The sequence below is a fragment of the Chiloscyllium punctatum genome, chromosome 18 (genome assembly GCF_047496795.1).
Source record: "Chiloscyllium punctatum isolate Juve2018m chromosome 18, sChiPun1.3, whole genome shotgun sequence".
Lineage (NCBI taxonomy): Eukaryota > Metazoa > Chordata > Chondrichthyes > Orectolobiformes > Hemiscylliidae > Chiloscyllium > Chiloscyllium punctatum.
In genome coordinates, this window is record NC_092756.1 from 37,123,356 (window position 1) to 37,142,549 (window position 19,194).

General features: G+C 46.0%; 7 non-coding genes across 7 annotated transcripts; all 7 read right to left on the reverse strand.

Moving 5' to 3' along the window:
* Positions 1-561: 561 nt before the first annotated feature.
* trnav-cac (transfer RNA valine (anticodon CAC)) lies at positions 562-634 on the reverse strand. Its single transcript has one exon. It is a non-coding gene; the product is annotated as a tRNA-Val (tRNA).
* Positions 635-3,495: 2,861 nt separating this feature from the next.
* trnav-cac (transfer RNA valine (anticodon CAC)) lies at positions 3,496-3,568 on the reverse strand. The gene has a single exon. It is a non-coding gene; the product is annotated as a tRNA-Val (tRNA).
* Positions 3,569-6,429: 2,861 nt separating this feature from the next.
* trnav-cac (transfer RNA valine (anticodon CAC)) lies at positions 6,430-6,502 on the reverse strand. The gene has a single exon. It is a non-coding gene; the product is annotated as a tRNA-Val (tRNA).
* Positions 6,503-9,363: 2,861 nt separating this feature from the next.
* Positions 9,364-9,436, reverse strand: trnav-cac (transfer RNA valine (anticodon CAC)). The gene has a single exon. It is a non-coding gene; the product is annotated as a tRNA-Val (tRNA).
* A 2,861-nt stretch (positions 9,437-12,297) lies between these two features.
* On the reverse strand, positions 12,298-12,370 carry trnav-cac (transfer RNA valine (anticodon CAC)). Its single transcript has one exon. It is a non-coding gene; the product is annotated as a tRNA-Val (tRNA).
* A 2,861-nt stretch (positions 12,371-15,231) lies between these two features.
* Positions 15,232-15,304, reverse strand: trnav-cac (transfer RNA valine (anticodon CAC)). The gene has a single exon. It is a non-coding gene; the product is annotated as a tRNA-Val (tRNA).
* A 2,861-nt stretch (positions 15,305-18,165) lies between these two features.
* trnav-cac (transfer RNA valine (anticodon CAC)) lies at positions 18,166-18,238 on the reverse strand. Its single transcript has one exon. It is a non-coding gene; the product is annotated as a tRNA-Val (tRNA).
* Positions 18,239-19,194: the final 956 nt, after the last annotated feature.

Here is a 19,194-nt window from a genome sequence, read left to right on the forward strand (position 1 = left end):
GCGCACCTTAATACTAGCGACGCTATGAAAGCACAGGTCCAGATGTTCCTCTGAGAGTGTAATTTCTTTCATTGCTGTTGCTGATTGAATGAGCCACTAACGTGTGAACTGCTCCAAAACATGATTCAGGACCTCTGGTGCCAATTCTCGCACGTTGAATAACGACAGACACCTTCCAAATGAGGTCTTTCAGAGACGACTTTGGGATACATTTGACAGACAGACTAGTTGAAGAATCCGTGGTGCACTGTGACACCAGCACATCAGCTTCTTCCCTGTCTTTGAACCGGGCCGCCTGCGCAAGGAATGCGAATGCGGTAATGCTTTTCGTGGAAGGATCAGAAGGGGGTAACTACACTCTCAAACAGAATGGCATATGATCAGAACGATGTTGGAGAAAAACTTTACAATGCTTTGCACAGTAATTAAATGGAATCGCATTGCATTGCACGACGAGAGAAGATTTATTCAAGCAAATTCGAAGGCAGGTTTGCACATGGGAAAGCAAGCAAGAAAGCTCCGTTCTTGTCGATGTCAAAGGCTGCAGTTGAACAGCAAAGCAGTTGCTGCCCAGTTTCGAACTGGGGACCTTTCGCGTGTGAGGCGAACGTGATGACCACTACACTACAGAAACAAGCCGCGGTCGCAGCCGCTGCAGCTCAGTGGCATCCAACACAGAAAGTTGAAGCCATTCTACCTTTCGCCTTTCTGTTTCCGTTAACTCGTTGTTTCATGGGACTTGTTTAATTTTGGCTATGTGGTGAGCATGGACGAGATACACCGAAGTATCTGTTTCCACGCGGTGTAACCCGGTAACGTTGTGTTGCTTACACCTGCTTTAAAGAATTACGTTTTTGCGGAGCTTACCGTCGCAGTCTGTGGCAAAATCATTTAGTCTGTTCGACGGCTCACGGGAAAGGTAGCATTGTGAAACACTGCAGAAACGAACGACTTCCTTACTTTTGCTCCGACTGACCATACTCCGTGAAAGTTTCCCAGATTCTCAGTTGAGGATTTTTGCAGCTGGAAGTTACCTCAGAAACCCTGTTAATTCGTAATGTATTGAGCGAATCGCAAAACAGAAAGCATTTAACACGGAACACAAACAAAACTGGAAAACCAAATGCATTTTCAGACACAGCGAGCATGAATGCTAAATGTGAGACAGTCCGGGGGCATGAGCCATAAAGTTATCACACAAATAACAACAGGGCAATTCCAAACTACTCTTTCAAACATACTGGAGCCTGAGTGCACCACCACTGCCCAGACAATGCTGCAAAGAGACAAAGAAAGAACATAATAAGAATGGGCCATAAAAAGTGAATTTCACCAATCACAGTCTCGATTAGATTACCTTTCCCTTCCGATGACTCCAGGACGGAAAAGGAGGAAGTGGGAGAAATTCAATAACATATGACATCGAAATACATTGGAACGATTTTCTCATTGGCCAGAAAACCAAATAACGACGAGTCGAGTCACCGTAGGACTCTGTTTCGCAACAACAGTCTCCATTCGGTTCCAGTAAAAGCTCAACTTGCCTGGAACAGAAAGCAACAGTGGAGCCGCTGGCGATTTTCCGCGCGGGAGGCGAACACGATCACGACAGCACAGACACTTTGGAAAATTCGGCACTTTCCCACACCGCAGGAAATTCCCCGGGAAGCAAACTCATTTTGCTTCTGTTTCAAACAGAAATGCAGCAGGGGAATGAAACAGCATTTAAACCAGCAGCTCCGCAGAAACGGCAGCGGTGGGGTTCGAACCCACCCCTCGGGCGAGACGGGAGCCTTAATCCAGCGCCTTAGACCGCTCGGCCACACTAGCAACACGCGCGCGAGTCCATTTTCTTGCACTTCCAATTGTTTTCCTGCATAACAACAGATGTAAACTCAAGTGAAAAAGGTTCCATGATCCCTCTCCGACTCGCACAGCTGCTGGGATGTGTCCGTCTACAATATCAATTTCTCAGCAGTTAACGATAGCCCATCAATCCAGACAAAAATCACTGGTAAGCTGAGTCTATCTTCTCAGACTGGATTCAGAAACAAATGTATCTGTGAGTGCGTGAGAATATATGATCGGTTATGATTGGGTCAAATTACCATGAGCTACTTGACATTACTGCAATTTCGATTCTTGCTTTGCTAAATGATTTCACCCATTGCTCGAAACAGGACAACTTACACGTTTACACGGAACATGAAACACACCGGACTACAGGGAAAATGCACAAAGCTGAGCAGGCCGTTTCCCAAATCATACCGTGCAGCATAGTTTCAGGCACTGTGTCTGTTTTGCAGAATAAGGTTCCCAAAGAATGTTCCATCCTAAAACCGGAGGTAGTATTACAATCCGAGAACGACAGATTACATTGTAAGGAAGGTCTGACCTCGGGGCCGGTTCGAGATGCCACTTTCCTTGCCTTTTACCTTAACCGTGCAATTTGCTGCAGAGATTATCACACCTGGACATGAGCCTCATGGATACCAACTGAGTTGGAAACCTGTGTGGGAATCGATGAGAAAAAAGCGACTCAATAAATTTTAACAAGTTCCATGGTGCTTTTTAGAAATGCAGTTTCTGTTCACCTCAATCCAAAAGGCAGTTTCTGAACATAGTAACAGAAGTCAAAAGGTAATTACCTCACCCCACCCCCAGTCCGGAAGAGGTGCTAACTGCCCTTGATTGCTGTTTGTTCATGATGTGAAGAGCTCTCACGCCTGAGTCACCGTCACGTCTCTGGTTGCTGAGTGAATCACAAAGAAGGACTTTCTCCAGAGCTGCAACTGCCTCACTTCCCCACTCGCCTTCCCCGTTTACATTTTCCTGCTCGTCAGTGATTTAAAGAAAAGCAAATGGATGCGATGTCATTCTGTAGCCTCTCTGTCGATTCCTCCGTTTCAGTTCCAACGTGGCTTAGATCTCGGGGCGCACCTTAATACTAGCGACGCTATGAAAGCACAGGTCCAGATGTTCCTCTGAGAGTGTAATTTCTTTCATTGCTGTTGCTGATTGAATGAGCCACTAACGTGTGAACTACTCCAAAACATGATTCAGGACCTCTGGTGCCAATTCTCGCACGTTGAATAACGACAGACACCTTCCAAATGAGGTCTTTCAGAGACGACTTTGGGATACATTTGACAGACAGACTAGTTGAAGAATCCGTGGTGCACTGTGACACCAGCACATCAGCTTCTTCCCTGTCTTTGAACCGGGCCGCCTGCGCAAGGAATGCGAATGCGGTAATGCTTTTCGTGGAAGGATCAGAAGGGGGTAACTACACTCTCAAACAGAATGGCATATGATCAGAACGATGTTGGAGAAAAACTTTACAATGCTTTGCACAGTAATTAAATGGAATCGCATTGCATTGCACGACGAGAGAAGATTTATTCAAGCAAATTCGAAGGCAGGTTTGCACATGGGAAAGCAAGCAAGAAAGCTCCGTTCTTGTCGATGTCAAAGGCTGCAGTTGAACAGCAAAGCAGTTGCTGCCCAGTTTCGAACTGGGGACCTTTCGCGTGTGAGGCGAACGTGATGACCACTACACTACAGAAACAAGCCGCGGTCGCAGCCGCTGCAGCTCAGTGGCATCCAACACAGAAAGTTGAAGCCATTCTACCTTTCGCCTTTCTGTTTCCGTTAACTCGTTGTTTCATGGGACTTGTTTAATTTTGGCTATGTGGTGAGCATGGACGAGATACACCGAAGTATCTGTTTCCACGCGGTGTAACCCGGTAACGTTGTGTTGCTTACACCTGCTTTAAAGAATTACGTTTTTGCGGAGCTTACCGTCGCAGTCTGTGGCAAAATCATTTAGTCTGTTCGACGGCTCACGGGAAAGGTAGCATTGTGAAACACTGCAGAAACGAACGACTTCCTTACTTTTGCTCCGACTGACCATACTCCGTGAAAGTTTCCCAGATTCTCAGTTGAGGATTTTTGCAGCTGGAAGTTACCTCAGAAACCCTGTTAATTCGTAATGTATTGAGCGAATCGCAAAACAGAAAGCATTTAACACGGAACACAAACAAAACTGGAAAACCAAATGCATTTTCAGACACAGCGAGCATGAATGCTAAATGTGAGACAGTCCGGGGGCATGAGCCATAAAGTTATCACACAAATAACAACAGGGCAATTCCAAACTACTCTTTCAAACATACTGGAGCCTGAGTGCACCACCACTGCCCAGACAATGCTGCAAAGAGACAAAGAAAGAACATAATAAGAATGGGCCATAAAAAGTGAATTTCACCAATCACAGTCTCGATTAGATTACCTTTCCCTTCCGATGACTCCAGGACGGAAAAGGAGGAAGTGGGAGAAATTCAATAACATATGACATCGAAATACATTGGAACGATTTTCTCATTGGCCAGAAAACCAAATAACGACGAGTCGAGTCACCGTAGGACTCTGTTTCGCAACAACAGTCTCCATTCGGTTCCAGTAAAAGCTCAACTTGCCTGGAACAGAAAGCAACAGTGGAGCCGCTGGCGATTTTCCGCGCGGGAGGCGAACACGATCATGACAGCACAGACACTTTGGAAAATTCGGCACTTTCCCACACCGCAGGAAATTCCCCGGGAAGCAAACTCATTTTGCTTCTGTTTCAAACAGAAATGCAGCAGGGGAATGAAACAGCATTTAAACCAGCAGCTCCGCAGAAACGGCAGCGGTGGGATTCGAACCCACCCCTCGGGCGAGACGGGAGCCTTAATCCAGCGCCTTAGACCGCTCGGCCACACTAGCAACACGCGCGCGAGTTCATTTTCTTGCACTTCCAATTGTTTTCCTGCATAACAACAGATGTAAACTCAAGTGAAAAAGGTTCCATGATCCCTCTCCGACTCGCACAGCTGCTGGGATGTGCCCGTCTACAATATCAATTTCTCAGCAGTTAACGATAGCCCATCAATCCAGACAAAAATCACTGGTAAGCTGAGTCTATCTTCTCAGACTGGATTCAGAAACAAATGTATCTGTGAGTGCGTGAGAATATATGATCGGTTATGATTGGGTCAAATTACCATGAGCTACTTGACATTACTGCAATTTCGATTCTTGCTTTGCTAAATGATTTCACCCATTGCTCGAAACAGGACAACTTACACGTTTACACGGAACATGAAACACACCGGACTACAGGGAAAATGCACAAAGCTGAGCAGGCCGTTTCCCAAATCATACCGTGCAGCATAGTTTCAGGCACTGTGTCTGTTTTGCAGAATAAGGTTCCCAAAGAATGTTCCATCCTAAAACCGGAGGTAGTATTACAATCCGAGAACGACAGATTACATTGTAAGGAAGGTCTGACCTCGGGGCCGGTTCGAGATGCCACTTTCCTTGCCTTTTACCTTAACCGTGCAATTTGCTGCAGAGATTATCACACCTGGACATGAGCCTCATGGATACCAACTGAGTTGGAAACCTGTGTGGGAATCGATGAGAAAAAAGCGACTCAATAAATTTTAACAAGTTCCATGGTGCTTTTTAGAAATGCAGTTTCTGTTCACCTCAATCCAAAAGGCAGTTTCTGAACATAGTAACAGAAGTCAAAAGGTAATTACCTCACCCCACCCCCAGTCCGGAAGAGGTGCTAACTGCCCTTGATTGCTGTTTGTTCATGATGTGAAGAGCTCTCACGCCTGAGTCACCGTCACGTCTCTGGTTGCTGAGTGAATCACAAAGAAGGACTTTCTCCAGAGCTGCAACTGCCTCACTTCCCCACTCGCCTTCCCCGTTTACATTTTCCTGCTCGTCAGTGATTTAAAGAAAACCAAATGGATGCGATGTCATTCTGTAGCCTCTCTGTCGATTCCTCCGTTTCAGTTCCAACGTGGCTTAGATCTCGGGGCGCACCTTAATACTAGCGACGCTATGAAAGCACAGGTCCAGATGTTCCTCTGAGAGTGTAATTTCTTTCATTGCTGTTGCTGATTGAATGAGCCACTAACGTGTGAACTGCTCCAAAACATGATTCAGGACCTCTGGTGCCAATTCTCGCACGTTGAATAACGACAGACACCTTCCAAATGAGGTCTTTCAGAGACGACTTTGGGATACATTTGACAGACAGACTAGTTGAAGAATCCGTGGTGCACTGTGACACCAGCACATCAGCTTCTTCCCTGTCTTTGAACCGGGCCGCCTGCGCAAGGAATGCGAATGCGGTAATGCTTTTCGTGGAAGGATCAGAAGGGGGTAACTACACTCTCAAACAGAATGGCATATGATCAGAACGATGTTGGAGAAAAACTTTACAATGCTTTGCACAGTAATTAAATGGAATCGCATTGCATTGCACGACGAGAGAAGATTTATTCAAGCAAATTCGAAGGCAGGTTTGCACATGGGAAAGCAAGCAAGAAAGCTCCGTTCTTGTCGATGTCAAAGGCTGCAGTTGAACAGCAAAGCAGTTGCTGCCCAGTTTCGAACTGGGGACCTTTCGCGTGTGAGGCGAACGTGATGACCACTACACTACAGAAACAAGCCGCGGTCGCAGCCGCTGCAGCTCAGTGGCATCCAACACAGAAAGTTGAAGCCATTCTACCTTTCGCCTTTCTGTTTCCGTTAACTCGTTGTTTCATGGGACTTGTTTAATTTTGGCTATGTGGTGAGCATGGACGAGATACACCGAAGTATCTGTTTCCACGCGGTGTAACCCGGTAACGTTGTGTTGCTTACACCTGCTTTAAAGAATTACGTTTTTGCGGAGCTTACCGTCGCAGTCTGTGGCAAAATCATTTAGTCTGTTCGACGGCTCACGGGAAAGGTAGCATTGTGAAACACTGCAGAAACGAACGACTTCCTTACTTTTGCTCCGACTGACCATACTCCGTGAAAGTTTCCCAGATTCTCAGTTGAGGATTTTTGCAGCTGGAAGTTACCTCAGAAACCCTGTTAATTCGTAATGTATTGAGCGAATCGCAAAACAGAAAGCATTTAACACGGAACACAAACAAAACTGGAAAACCAAATGCATTTTCAGACACAGCGAGCATGAATGCTAAATGTGAGACAGTCCGGGGGCATGAGCCATAAAGTTATCACACAAATAACAACAGGGCAATTCCAAACTACTCTTTCAAACATACTGGAGCCTGAGTGCACCACCACTGCCCAGACAATGCTGCAAAGAGACAAAGAAAGAACATAATAAGAATGGGCCATAAAAAGTGAATTTCACCAATCACAGTCTCGATTAGATTACCTTTCCCTTCCGATGACTCCAGGACGGAAAAGGAGGAAGTGGGAGAAATTCAATAACATATGACATCGAAATACATTGGAACGATTTTCTCATTGGCCAGAAAACCAAATAACGACGAGTCGAGTCACCGTAGGACTCTGTTTCGCAACAACAGTCTCCATTCGGTTCCAGTAAAAGCTCAACTTGCCTGGAACAGAAAGCAACAGTGGAGCCGCTGGCGATTTTCCGCGCGGGAGGCGAACACGATCATGACAGCACAGACACTTTGGAAAATTCGGCACTTTCCCACACCGCAGGAAATTCCCCGGGAAGCAAACTCATTTTGCTTCTGTTTCAAACAGAAATGCAGCAGGGGAATGAAACAGCATTTAAACCAGCAGCTCCGCAGAAACGGCAGCGGTGGGATTCGAACCCACCCCTCGGGCGAGACGGGAGCCTTAATCCAGCGCCTTAGACCGCTCGGCCACACTAGCAACACGCGCGCGAGTTCATTTTCTTGCACTTCCAATTGTTTTCCTGCATAACAACAGATGTAAACTCAAGTGAAAAAGGTTCCATGATCCCTCTCCGACTCGCACAGCTGCTGGGATGTGCCCGTCTACAATATCAATTTCTCAGCAGTTAACGATAGCCCATCAATCCAGACAAAAATCACTGGTAAGCTGAGTCTATCTTCTCAGACTGGATTCAGAAACAAATGTATCTGTGAGTGCGTGAGAATATATGATCGGTTATGATTGGGTCAAATTACCATGAGCTACTTGACATTACTGCAATTTCGATTCTTGCTTTGCTAAATGATTTCACCCATTGCTCGAAACAGGACAACTTACACGTTTACACGGAACATGAAACACACCGGACTACAGGGAAAATGCACAAAGCTGAGCAGGCCGTTTCCCAAATCATACCGTGCAGCATAGTTTCAGGCACTGTGTCTGTTTTGCAGAATAAGGTTCCCAAAGAATGTTCCATCCTAAAACCGGAGGTAGTATTACAATCCGAGAACGACAGATTACATTGTAAGGAAGGTCTGACCTCGGGGCCGGTTCGAGATGCCACTTTCCTTGCCTTTTACCTTAACCGTGCAATTTGCTGCAGAGATTATCACACCTGGACATGAGCCTCATGGATACCAACTGAGTTGGAAACCTGTGTGGGAATCGATGAGAAAAAAGCGACTCAATAAATTTTAACAAGTTCCATGGTGCTTTTTAGAAATGCAGTTTCTGTTCACCTCAATCCAAAAGGCAGTTTCTGAACATAGTAACAGAAGTCAAAAGGTAATTACCTCACCCCACCCCCAGTCCGGAAGAGGTGCTAACTGCCCTTGATTGCTGTTTGTTCATGATGTGAAGAGCTCTCACGCCTGAGTCACCGTCACGTCTCTGGTTGCTGAGTGAATCACAAAGAAGGACTTTCTCCAGAGCTGCAACTGCCTCACTTCCCCACTCGCCTTCCCCGTTTACATTTTCCTGCTCGTCAGTGATTTAAAGAAAACCAAATGGATGCGATGTCATTCTGTAGCCTCTCTGTCGATTCCTCCGTTTCAGTTCCAACGTGGCTTAGATCTCGGGGCGCACCTTAATACTAGCGACGCTATGAAAGCACAGGTCCAGATGTTCCTCTGAGAGTGTAATTTCTTTCATTGCTGTTGCTGATTGAATGAGCCACTAACGTGTGAACTGCTCCAAAACATGATTCAGGACCTCTGGTGCCAATTCTCGCACGTTGAATAACGACAGACACCTTCCAAATGAGGTCTTTCAGAGACGACTTTGGGATACATTTGACAGACAGACTAGTTGAAGAATCCGTGGTGCACTGTGACACCAGCACATCAGCTTCTTCCCTGTCTTTGAACCGGGCCGCCTGCGCAAGGAATGCGAATGCGGTAATGCTTTTCGTGGAAGGATCAGAAGGGGGTAACTACACTCTCAAACAGAATGGCATATGATCAGAACGATGTTGGAGAAAAACTTTACAATGCTTTGCACAGTAATTAAATGGAATCGCATTGCATTGCACGACGAGAGAAGATTTATTCAAGCAAATTCGAAGGCAGGTTTGCACATGGGAAAGCAAGCAAGAAAGCTCCGTTCTTGTCGATGTCAAAGGCTGCAGTTGAACAGCAAAGCAGTTGCTGCCCAGTTTCGAACTGGGGACCTTTCGCGTGTGAGGCGAACGTGATGACCACTACACTACAGAAACAAGCCGCGGTCGCAGCCGCTGCAGCTCAGTGGCATCCAACACAGAAAGTTGAAACCATTCTACCTTTCGCCTTTCTGTTTCCGTTAACTCGTTGTTTCATGGGACTTGTTTAATTTTGGCTATGTGGTGAGCATGGACGAGATACACCGAAGTATCTGTTTCCACGCGGTGTAACCCGGTAACGTTGTGTTGCTTACACCTGCTTTAAAGAATTACGTTTTTGCGGAGCTTACCGTCGCAGTCTGTGGCAAAATCATTTAGTCTGTTCGACGGCTCACGGGAAAGGTAGCATTGTGAAACACTGCAGAAACGAACGACTTCCTTACTTTTGCTCCGACTGACCATACTCCGTGAAAGTTTCCCAGATTCTCAGTTGAGGATTTTTGCAGCTGGAAGTTACCTCAGAAACCCTGTTAATTCGTAATGTATTGAGCGAATCGCAAAACAGAAAGCATTTAACACGGAACACAAACAAAACTGGAAAACCAAATGCATTTTCAGACACAGCGAGCATGAATGCTAAATGTGAGACAGTCCGGGGGCATGAGCCATAAAGTTATCACACAAATAACAACAGGGCAATTCCAAACTACTCTTTCAAACATACTGGAGCCTGAGTGCACCACCACTGCCCAGACAATGCTGCAAAGAGACAAAGAAAGAACATAATAAGAATGGGCCATAAAAAGTGAATTTCACCAATCACAGTCTCGATTAGATTACCTTTCCCTTCCGATGACTCCAGGACGGAAAAGGAGGAAGTGGGAGAAATTCAATAACATATGACATCGAAATACATTGGAACGATTTTCTCATTGGCCAGAAAACCAAATAACGACGAGTCGAGTCACCGTAGGACTCTGTTTCGCAACAACAGTCTCCATTCGGTTCCAGTAAAAGCTCAACTTGCCTGGAACAGAAAGCAACAGTGGAGCCGCTGGCGATTTTCCGCGCGGGAGGCGAACACGATCATGACAGCACAGACACTTTGGAAAATTCGGCACTTTCCCACACCGCAGGAAATTCCCCGGGAAGCAAACTCATTTTGCTTCTGTTTCAAACAGAAATGCAGCAGGGGAATGAAACAGCATTTAAACCAGCAGCTCCGCAGAAACGGCAGCGGTGGGATTCGAACCCACCCCTCGGGCGAGACGGGAGCCTTAATCCAGCGCCTTAGACCGCTCGGCCACACTAGCAACACGCGCGCGAGTTCATTTTCTTGCACTTCCAATTGTTTTCCTGCATAACAACAGATGTAAACTCAAGTGAAAAAGGTTCCATGATCCCTCTCCGACTCGCACAGCTGCTGGGATGTGCCCGTCTACAATATCAATTTCTCAGCAGTTAACGATAGCCCATCAATCCAGACAAAAATCACTGGTAAGCTGAGTCTATCTTCTCAGACTGGATTCAGAAACAAATGTATCTGTGAGTGCGTGAGAATATATGATCGGTTATGATTGGGTCAAATTACCATGAGCTACTTGACATTACTGCAATTTCGATTCTTGCTTTGCTAAATGATTTCACCCATTGCTCGAAACAGGACAACTTACACGTTTACACGGAACATGAAACACACCGGACTACAGGGAAAATGCACAAAGCTGAGCAGGCCGTTTCCCAAATCATACCGTGCAGCATAGTTTCAGGCACTGTGTCTGTTTTGCAGAATAAGGTTCCCAAAGAATGTTCCATCCTAAAACCGGAGGTAGTATTACAATCCGAGAACGACAGATTACATTGTAAGGAAGGTCTGACCTCGGGGCCGGTTCGAGATGCCACTTTCCTTGCCTTTTACCTTAACCGTGCAATTTGCTGCAGAGATTATCACACCTGGACATGAGCCTCATGGATACCAACTGAGTTGGAAACCTGTGTGGGAATCGATGAGAAAAAAGCGACTCAATAAATTTTAACAAGTTCCATGGTGCTTTTTAGAAATGCAGTTTCTGTTCACCTCAATCCAAAAGGCAGTTTCTGAACATAGTAACAGAAGTCAAAAGGTAATTACCTCACCCCACCCCCAGTCCGGAAGAGGTGCTAACTGCCCTTGATTGCTGTTTGTTCATGATGTGAAGAGCTCTCACGCCTGAGTCACCGTCACGTCTCTGGTTGCTGAGTGAATCACAAAGAAGGACTTTCTCCAGAGCTGCAACTGCCTCACTTCCCCACTCGCCTTCCCCGTTTACATTTTCCTGCTCGTCAGTGATTTAAAGAAAACCAAATGGATGCGATGTCATTCTGTAGCCTCTCTGTCGATTCCTCCGTTTCAGTTCCAACGTGGCTTAGATCTCGGGGCGCACCTTAATACTAGCGACGCTATGAAAGCACAGGTCCAGATGTTCCTCTGAGAGTGTAATTTCTTTCATTGCTGTTGCTGATTGAATGAGCCACTAACGTGTGAACTGCTCCAAAACATGATTCAGGACCTCTGGTGCCAATTCTCGCACGTTGAATAACGACAGACACCTTCCAAATGAGGTCTTTCAGAGACGACTTTGGGATACATTTGACAGACAGACTAGTTGAAGAATCCGTGGTGCACTGTGACACCAGCACATCAGCTTCTTCCCTGTCTTTGAACCGGGCCGCCTGCGCAAGGAATGCGAATGCGGTAATGCTTTTCGTGGAAGGATCAGAAGGGGGTAACTACACTCTCAAACAGAATGGCATATGATCAGAACGATGTTGGAGAAAAACTTTACAATGCTTTGCACAGTAATTAAATGGAATCGCATTGCATTGCACGACGAGAGAAGATTTATTCAAGCAAATTCGAAGGCAGGTTTGCACATGGGAAAGCAAGCAAGAAAGCTCCGTTCTTGTCGATGTCAAAGGCTGCAGTTGAACAGCAAAGCAGTTGCTGCCCAGTTTCGAACTGGGGACCTTTCGCGTGTGAGGCGAACGTGATGACCACTACACTACAGAAACAAGCCGCGGTCGCAGCCGCTGCAGCTCAGTGGCATCCAACACAGAAAGTTGAAACCATTCTACCTTTCGCCTTTCTGTTTCCGTTAACTCGTTGTTTCATGGGACTTGTTTAATTTTGGCTATGTGGTGAGCATGGACGAGATACACCGAAGTATCTGTTTCCACGCGGTGTAACCCGGTAACGTTGTGTTGCTTACACCTGCTTTAAAGAATTACGTTTTTGCGGAGCTTACCGTCGCAGTCTGTGGCAAAATCATTTAGTCTGTTCGACGGCTCACGGGAAAGGTAGCATTGTGAAACACTGCAGAAACGAACGACTTCCTTACTTTTGCTCCGACTGACCATACTCCGTGAAAGTTTCCCAGATTCTCAGTTGAGGATTTTTGCAGCTGGAAGTTACCTCAGAAACCCTGTTAATTCGTAATGTATTGAGCGAATCGCAAAACAGAAAGCATTTAACACGGAACACAAACAAAACTGGAAAACCAAATGCATTTTCAGACACAGCGAGCATGAATGCTAAATGTGAGACAGTCCGGGGGCATGAGCCATAAAGTTATCACACAAATAACAACAGGGCAATTCCAAACTACTCTTTCAAACATACTGGAGCCTGAGTGCACCACCACTGCCCAGACAATGCTGCAAAGAGACAAAGAAAGAACATAATAAGAATGGGCCATAAAAAGTGAATTTCACCAATCACAGTCTCGATTAGATTACCTTTCCCTTCCGATGACTCCAGGACGGAAAAGGAGGAAGTGGGAGAAATTCAATAACATATGACATCGAAATACATTGGAACGATTTTCTCATTGGCCAGAAAACCAAATAACGACGAGTCGAGTCACCGTAGGACTCTGTTTCGCAACAACAGTCTCCATTCGGTTCCAGTAAAAGCTCAACTTGCCTGGAACAGAAAGCAACAGTGGAGCCGCTGGCGATTTTCCGCGCGGGAGGCGAACACGATCATGACAGCACAGACACTTTGGAAAATTCGGCACTTTCCCACACCGCAGGAAATTCCCCGGGAAGCAAACTCATTTTGCTTCTGTTTCAAACAGAAATGCAGCAGGGGAATGAAACAGCATTTAAACCAGCAGCTCCGCAGAAACGGCAGCGGTGGGATTCTAACCCACCCCTCGGGCGAGACGGGAGCCTTAATCCAGCGCCTTAGACCGCTCGGCCACACTAGCAACACGCGCGCGAGTTCATTTTCTTGCACTTCCAATTGTTTTCCTGCATAACAACAGATGTAAACTCAAGTGAAAAAGGTTCCATGATCCCTCTCCGACTCGCACAGCTGCTGGGATGTGCCCGTCTACAATATCAATTTCTCAGCAGTTAACGATAGCCCATCAATCCAGACAAAAATCACTGGTAAGCTGAGTCTATCTTCTCAGACTGGATTCAGAAACAAATGTATCTGTGAGTGCGTGAGAATATATGATCGGTTATGATTGGGTCAAATTACCATGAGCTACTTGACATTACTGCAATTTCGATTCTTGCTTTGCTAAATGATTTCACCCATTGCTCGAAACAGGACAACTTACACGTTTACACGGAACATGAAACACACCGGACTACAGGGAAAATGCACAAAGCTGAGCAGGCCGTTTCCCAAATCATACCGTGCAGCATAGTTTCAGGCACTGTGTCTGTTTTGCAGAATAAGGTTCCCAAAGAATGTTCCATCCTAAAACCGGAGGTAGTATTACAATCCGAGAACGACAGATTACATTGTAAGGAAGGTCTGACCTCGGGGCCGGTTCGAGATGCCACTTTCCTTGCCTTTTACCTTAACCGTGCAATTTGCTGCAGAGATTATCACACCTGGACATGAGCCTCATGGATACCAACTGAGTTGGAAACCTGTGTGGGAATCGATGAGAAAAAAGCGACTCAATAAATTTTAACAAGTTCCATGGTGCTTTTTAGAAATGCAGTTTCTGTTCACCTCAATCCAAAAGGCAGTTTCTGAACATAGTAACAGAAGTCAAAAGGTAATTACCTCACCCCACCCCCAGTCCGGAAGAGGTGCTAACTGCCCTTGATTGCTGTTTGTTCATGATGTGAAGAGCTCTCACGCCTGAGTCACCGTCACGTCTCTGGTTGCTGAGTGAATCACAAAGAAGGACTTTCTCCAGAGCTGCAACTGCCTCACTTCCCCACTCGCCTTCCCCGTTTACATTTTCCTGCTCGTCAGTGATTTAAAGAAAACCAAATGGATGCGATGTCATTCTGTAGCCTCTCTGTCGATTCCTCCGTTTCAGTTCCAACGTGGCTTAGATCTCGGGGCGCACCTTAATACTAGCGACGCTATGAAAGCACAGGTCCAGATGTTCCTCTGAGAGTGTAATTTCTTTCATTGCTGTTGCTGATTGAATGAGCCACTAACGTGTGAACTGCTCCAAAACATGATTCAGGACCTCTGGTGCCAATTCTCGCACGTTGAATAACGACAGACACCTTCCAAATGAGGTCTTTCAGAGACGACTTTGGGATACATTTGACAGACAGACTAGTTGAAGAATCCGTGGTGCACTGTGACACCAGCACATCAGCTTCTTCCCTGTCTTTGAACCGGGCCGCCTGCGCAAGGAATGCGAATGCGGTAATGCTTTTCGTGGAAGGATCAGAAGGGGGTAACTACACTCTCAAACAGAATGGCATATGATCAGAACGATGTTGGAGAAAAACTTTACAATGCTTTGCACAGTAATTAAATGGAATCGCATTGCATTGCACGACGAGAGAAGATTTATTCAAGCAAATTCGAAGGCAGGTTTGCACATGGGAAAGCAAGCAAGAAAGCTCCGTTCTTGTCGATGTCAAAGGCTGCAGTTGAACAGCAAAGCAGTTGCTGCCCAGTTTCGAACTGGGGACCTTTCGCGTGTGAGGCGAACGTGATGACCACTACACTACAGAAACAAGCCGCGGTCGCAGCCGCTGCAGCTCAGTGGCATCCAACACAGAAAGTTGAAACCATTCTACCTTTCGCCTTTCTGTTTCCGTTAACTCGTTGTTTCATGGGACTTGTTTAATTTTGGCTATGTGGTGAGCATGGACGAGATACACCGAAGTATCTGTTTCCACGCGGTGTAACCCGGTAACGTTGTGTTGCTTACACCTGCTTTAAAGAATTACGTTTTTGCGGAGCTTACCGTCGCAGTCTGTGGCAAAATCATTTAGTCTGTTCGACGGCTCACGGGAAAGGTAGCATTGTGAAACACTGCAGAAACGAACGACTTCCTTACTTTTGCTCCGACTGACCATACTCCGTGAAAGTTTCCCAGATTCTCAGTTGAGGATTTTTGCAGCTGGAAGTTACCTCAGAAACCCTGTTAATTCGTAATGTATTGAGCGAATCGCAAAACAGAAAGCATTTAACACGGAACACAAACAAAACTGGAAAACCAAATGCATTTTCAGACACAGCGAGCATGAATGCTAAATGTGAGACAGTCCGGGGGCATGAGCCATAAAGTTATCACACAAATAACAACAGGGCAATTCCAAACTACTCTTTCAAACATACTGGAGCCTGAGTGCACCACCACTGCCCAGACAATGCTGCAAAGAGACAAAGAAAGAACATAATAAGAATGGGCCATAAAAAGTGAATTTCACCAATCACAGTCTCGATTAGATTACCTTTCCCTTCCGATGACTCCAGGACGGAAAAGGAGGAAGTGGGAGAAATTCAATAACATATGACATCGAAATACATTGGAACGATTTTCTCATTGGCCAGAAAACCAAATAACGACGAGTCGAGTCACCGTAGGACTCTGTTTCGCAACAACAGTCTCCATTCGGTTCCAGTAAAAGCTCAACTTGCCTGGAACAGAAAGCAACAGTGGAGCCGCTGGCGATTTTCCGCGCGGGAGGCGAACACGATCATGACAGCACAGACACTTTGGAAAATTCGGCACTTTCCCACACCGCAGGAAATTCCCCGGGAAGCAAACTCATTTTGCTTCTGTTTCAAACAGAAATGCAGCAGGGGAATGAAACAGCATTTAAACCAGCAGCTCCGCAGAAACGGCAGCGGTGGGATTCTAACCCACCCCTCGGGCGAGACGGGAGCCTTAATCCAGCGCCTTAGACCGCTCGGCCACACTAGCAACACGCGCGCGAGTTCATTTTCTTGCACTTCCAATTGTTTTCCTGCATAACAACAGATGTAAACTCAAGTGAAAAAGGTTCCATGATCCCTCTCCGACTCGCACAGCTGCTGGGATGTGCCCGTCTACAATATCAATTTCTCAGCAGTTAACGATAGCCCATCAATCCAGACAAAAATCACTGGTAAGCTGAGTCTATCTTCTCAGACTGGATTCAGAAACAAATGTATCTGTGAGTGCGTGAGAATATATGATCGGTTATGATTGGGTCAAATTACCATGAGCTACTTGACATTACTGCAATTTCGATTCTTGCTTTGCTAAATGATTTCACCCATTGCTCGAAACAGGACAACTTACACGTTTACACGGAACATGAAACACACCGGACTACAGGGAAAATGCACAAAGCTGAGCAGGCCGTTTCCCAAATCATACCGTGCAGCATAGTTTCAGGCACTGTGTCTGTTTTGCAGAATAAGGTTCCCAAAGAATGTTCCATCCTAAAACCGGAGGTAGTATTACAATCCGAGAACGACAGATTACATTGTAAGGAAGGTCTGACCTCGGGGCCGGTTCGAGATGCCACTTTCCTTGCCTTTTACCTTAACCGTGCAATTTGCTGCAGAGATTATCACACCTGGACATGAGCCTCATGGATACCAACTGAGTTGGAAACCTGTGTGGGAATCGATGAGAAAAAAGCGACTCAATAAATTTTAACAAGTTCCATGGTGCTTTTTAGAAATGCAGTTTCTGTTCACCTCAATCCAAAAGGCAGTTTCTGAACATAGTAACAGAAGTCAAAAGGTAATTACCTCACCCCACCCCCAGTCCGGAAGAGGTGCTAACTGCCCTTGATTGCTGTTTGTTCATGATGTGAAGAGCTCTCACGCCTGAGTCACCGTCACGTCTCTGGTTGCTGAGTGAATCACAAAGAAGGACTTTCTCCAGAGCTGCAACTGCCTCACTTCCCCACTCGCCTTCCCCGTTTACATTTTCCTGCTCGTCAGTGATTTAAAGAAAACCAAATGGATGCGATGTCATTCTGTAGCCTCTCTGTCGATTCCTCCGTTTCAGTTCCAACGTGGCTTAGATCTCGGGGCGCACCTTAATACTAGCGACGCTATGAAAGCACAGGTCCAGATGTTCCTCTGAGAGTGTAATTTCTTTCATTGCTGTTGCTGATTGAATGAGCCACTAACGTGTGAACTGCTCCAAAACATGATTCAGGACCTCTGGTGCCAATTCTCGCACGTTGAATAACGACAGACACCTTCCAAATGAGGTCTTTCAGAGACGACTTTGGGATACATTTGACAGACAGACTAGTTGAGGAATCCGTGGTGCACTGTGACACCAGCACATCAGCTTCTTCCCTGTCTTTGAACCGGGCCGCCTGCGCAAGGAATGCGAATGCGGTAATGCTTTTCGTGGAAGGATCAGAAGGGGGTAACTACACTCTCAAACAGAATGGCATATGATCAGAACGATGTTGGAGAAAAACTTTACAATGCTTTGCACAGTAATTAAATGGAATCGCATTGCATTGCACGACGAGAGAAGATTTATTCAAGCAAATTCGAAGGCAGGTTTGCACATGGGAAAGCAAGCAAGAAAGCTCCGTTCTTGTCGATGTCAAAGGCTGCAGTTGAAGAGCAAAGCAGTTTCTGCCCAGTTTCGAACTGGGGACCTTTCGCGTGTGAGGCGAAAGTGATGACCACTACACTACAGAAACAAGCCGCGGTCGCAGCCGCTGCAGCTCAGTGGCATCCAACACAGAAAGTTGAAGCCATTCTACCTTTCGCCTTTCTGTTTCCGTTAACTCGTTGTTTCATGGGACTTGTTTAATTTTGGCTATGTGGTGAGCATGGACGAGATACACCGAAGTATCTGTTTCCACGCGGTGTAACCCGGTAACGTTGTGTTGCTTACACCTGCTTTAAAGAATTACGTTTTTGCGGAGCTTACCGTCGCAGTCTGTGGCAAAATCATTTAGTCTGTTCGACGGCTCACGGGAAAGGTAGCATTGTGAAACACTGCAGAAACGAACGACTTCCTTACTTTTGCTCCGACTGACCATACTCCGTGAAAGTTTCCCAGATTCTCAGTTGAGGATTTTTGCAGCTGGAAGTTACCTCAGAAACCCTGTTAATTCGTAATGTATTGAGCGAATCGCAAAACAGAAAGCATTTAACACGGAACACAAACAAAACTGGAAAACCAAATGCATTTTCAGACACAGCGAGCATGAATGCTAAATGTGAGACAGTCCGGGGGCATGAGCCATAAAGTTATCACACAAATAACAACAGGGCAATTCCAAACTACTCTTTCAAACATACTGGAGCCTGAGTGCACCACCACTGCCCAGACAATGCTGCAAAGAGACAAAGAAAGAACATAATAAGAATGGGCCATAAAAAGTGAATTTCACCAATCACAGTCTCGATTAGATTACCTTTCCCTTCCGATGACTCCAGGACGGAAAAGGAGGAAGTGGGAGAAATTCAATAACATATGACATCGAAATACATTGGAACGATTTTCTCATTGGCCAGAAAACCAAATAACGACGAGTCGAGTCACCGTAGGACTCTGTTTCGCAACAACAGTCTCCATTCGGTTCCAGTAAAAGCTCAACTTGCCTGGAACAGAAAGCAACAGTGGAGCCGCTGGCGATTTTCCGCGCGG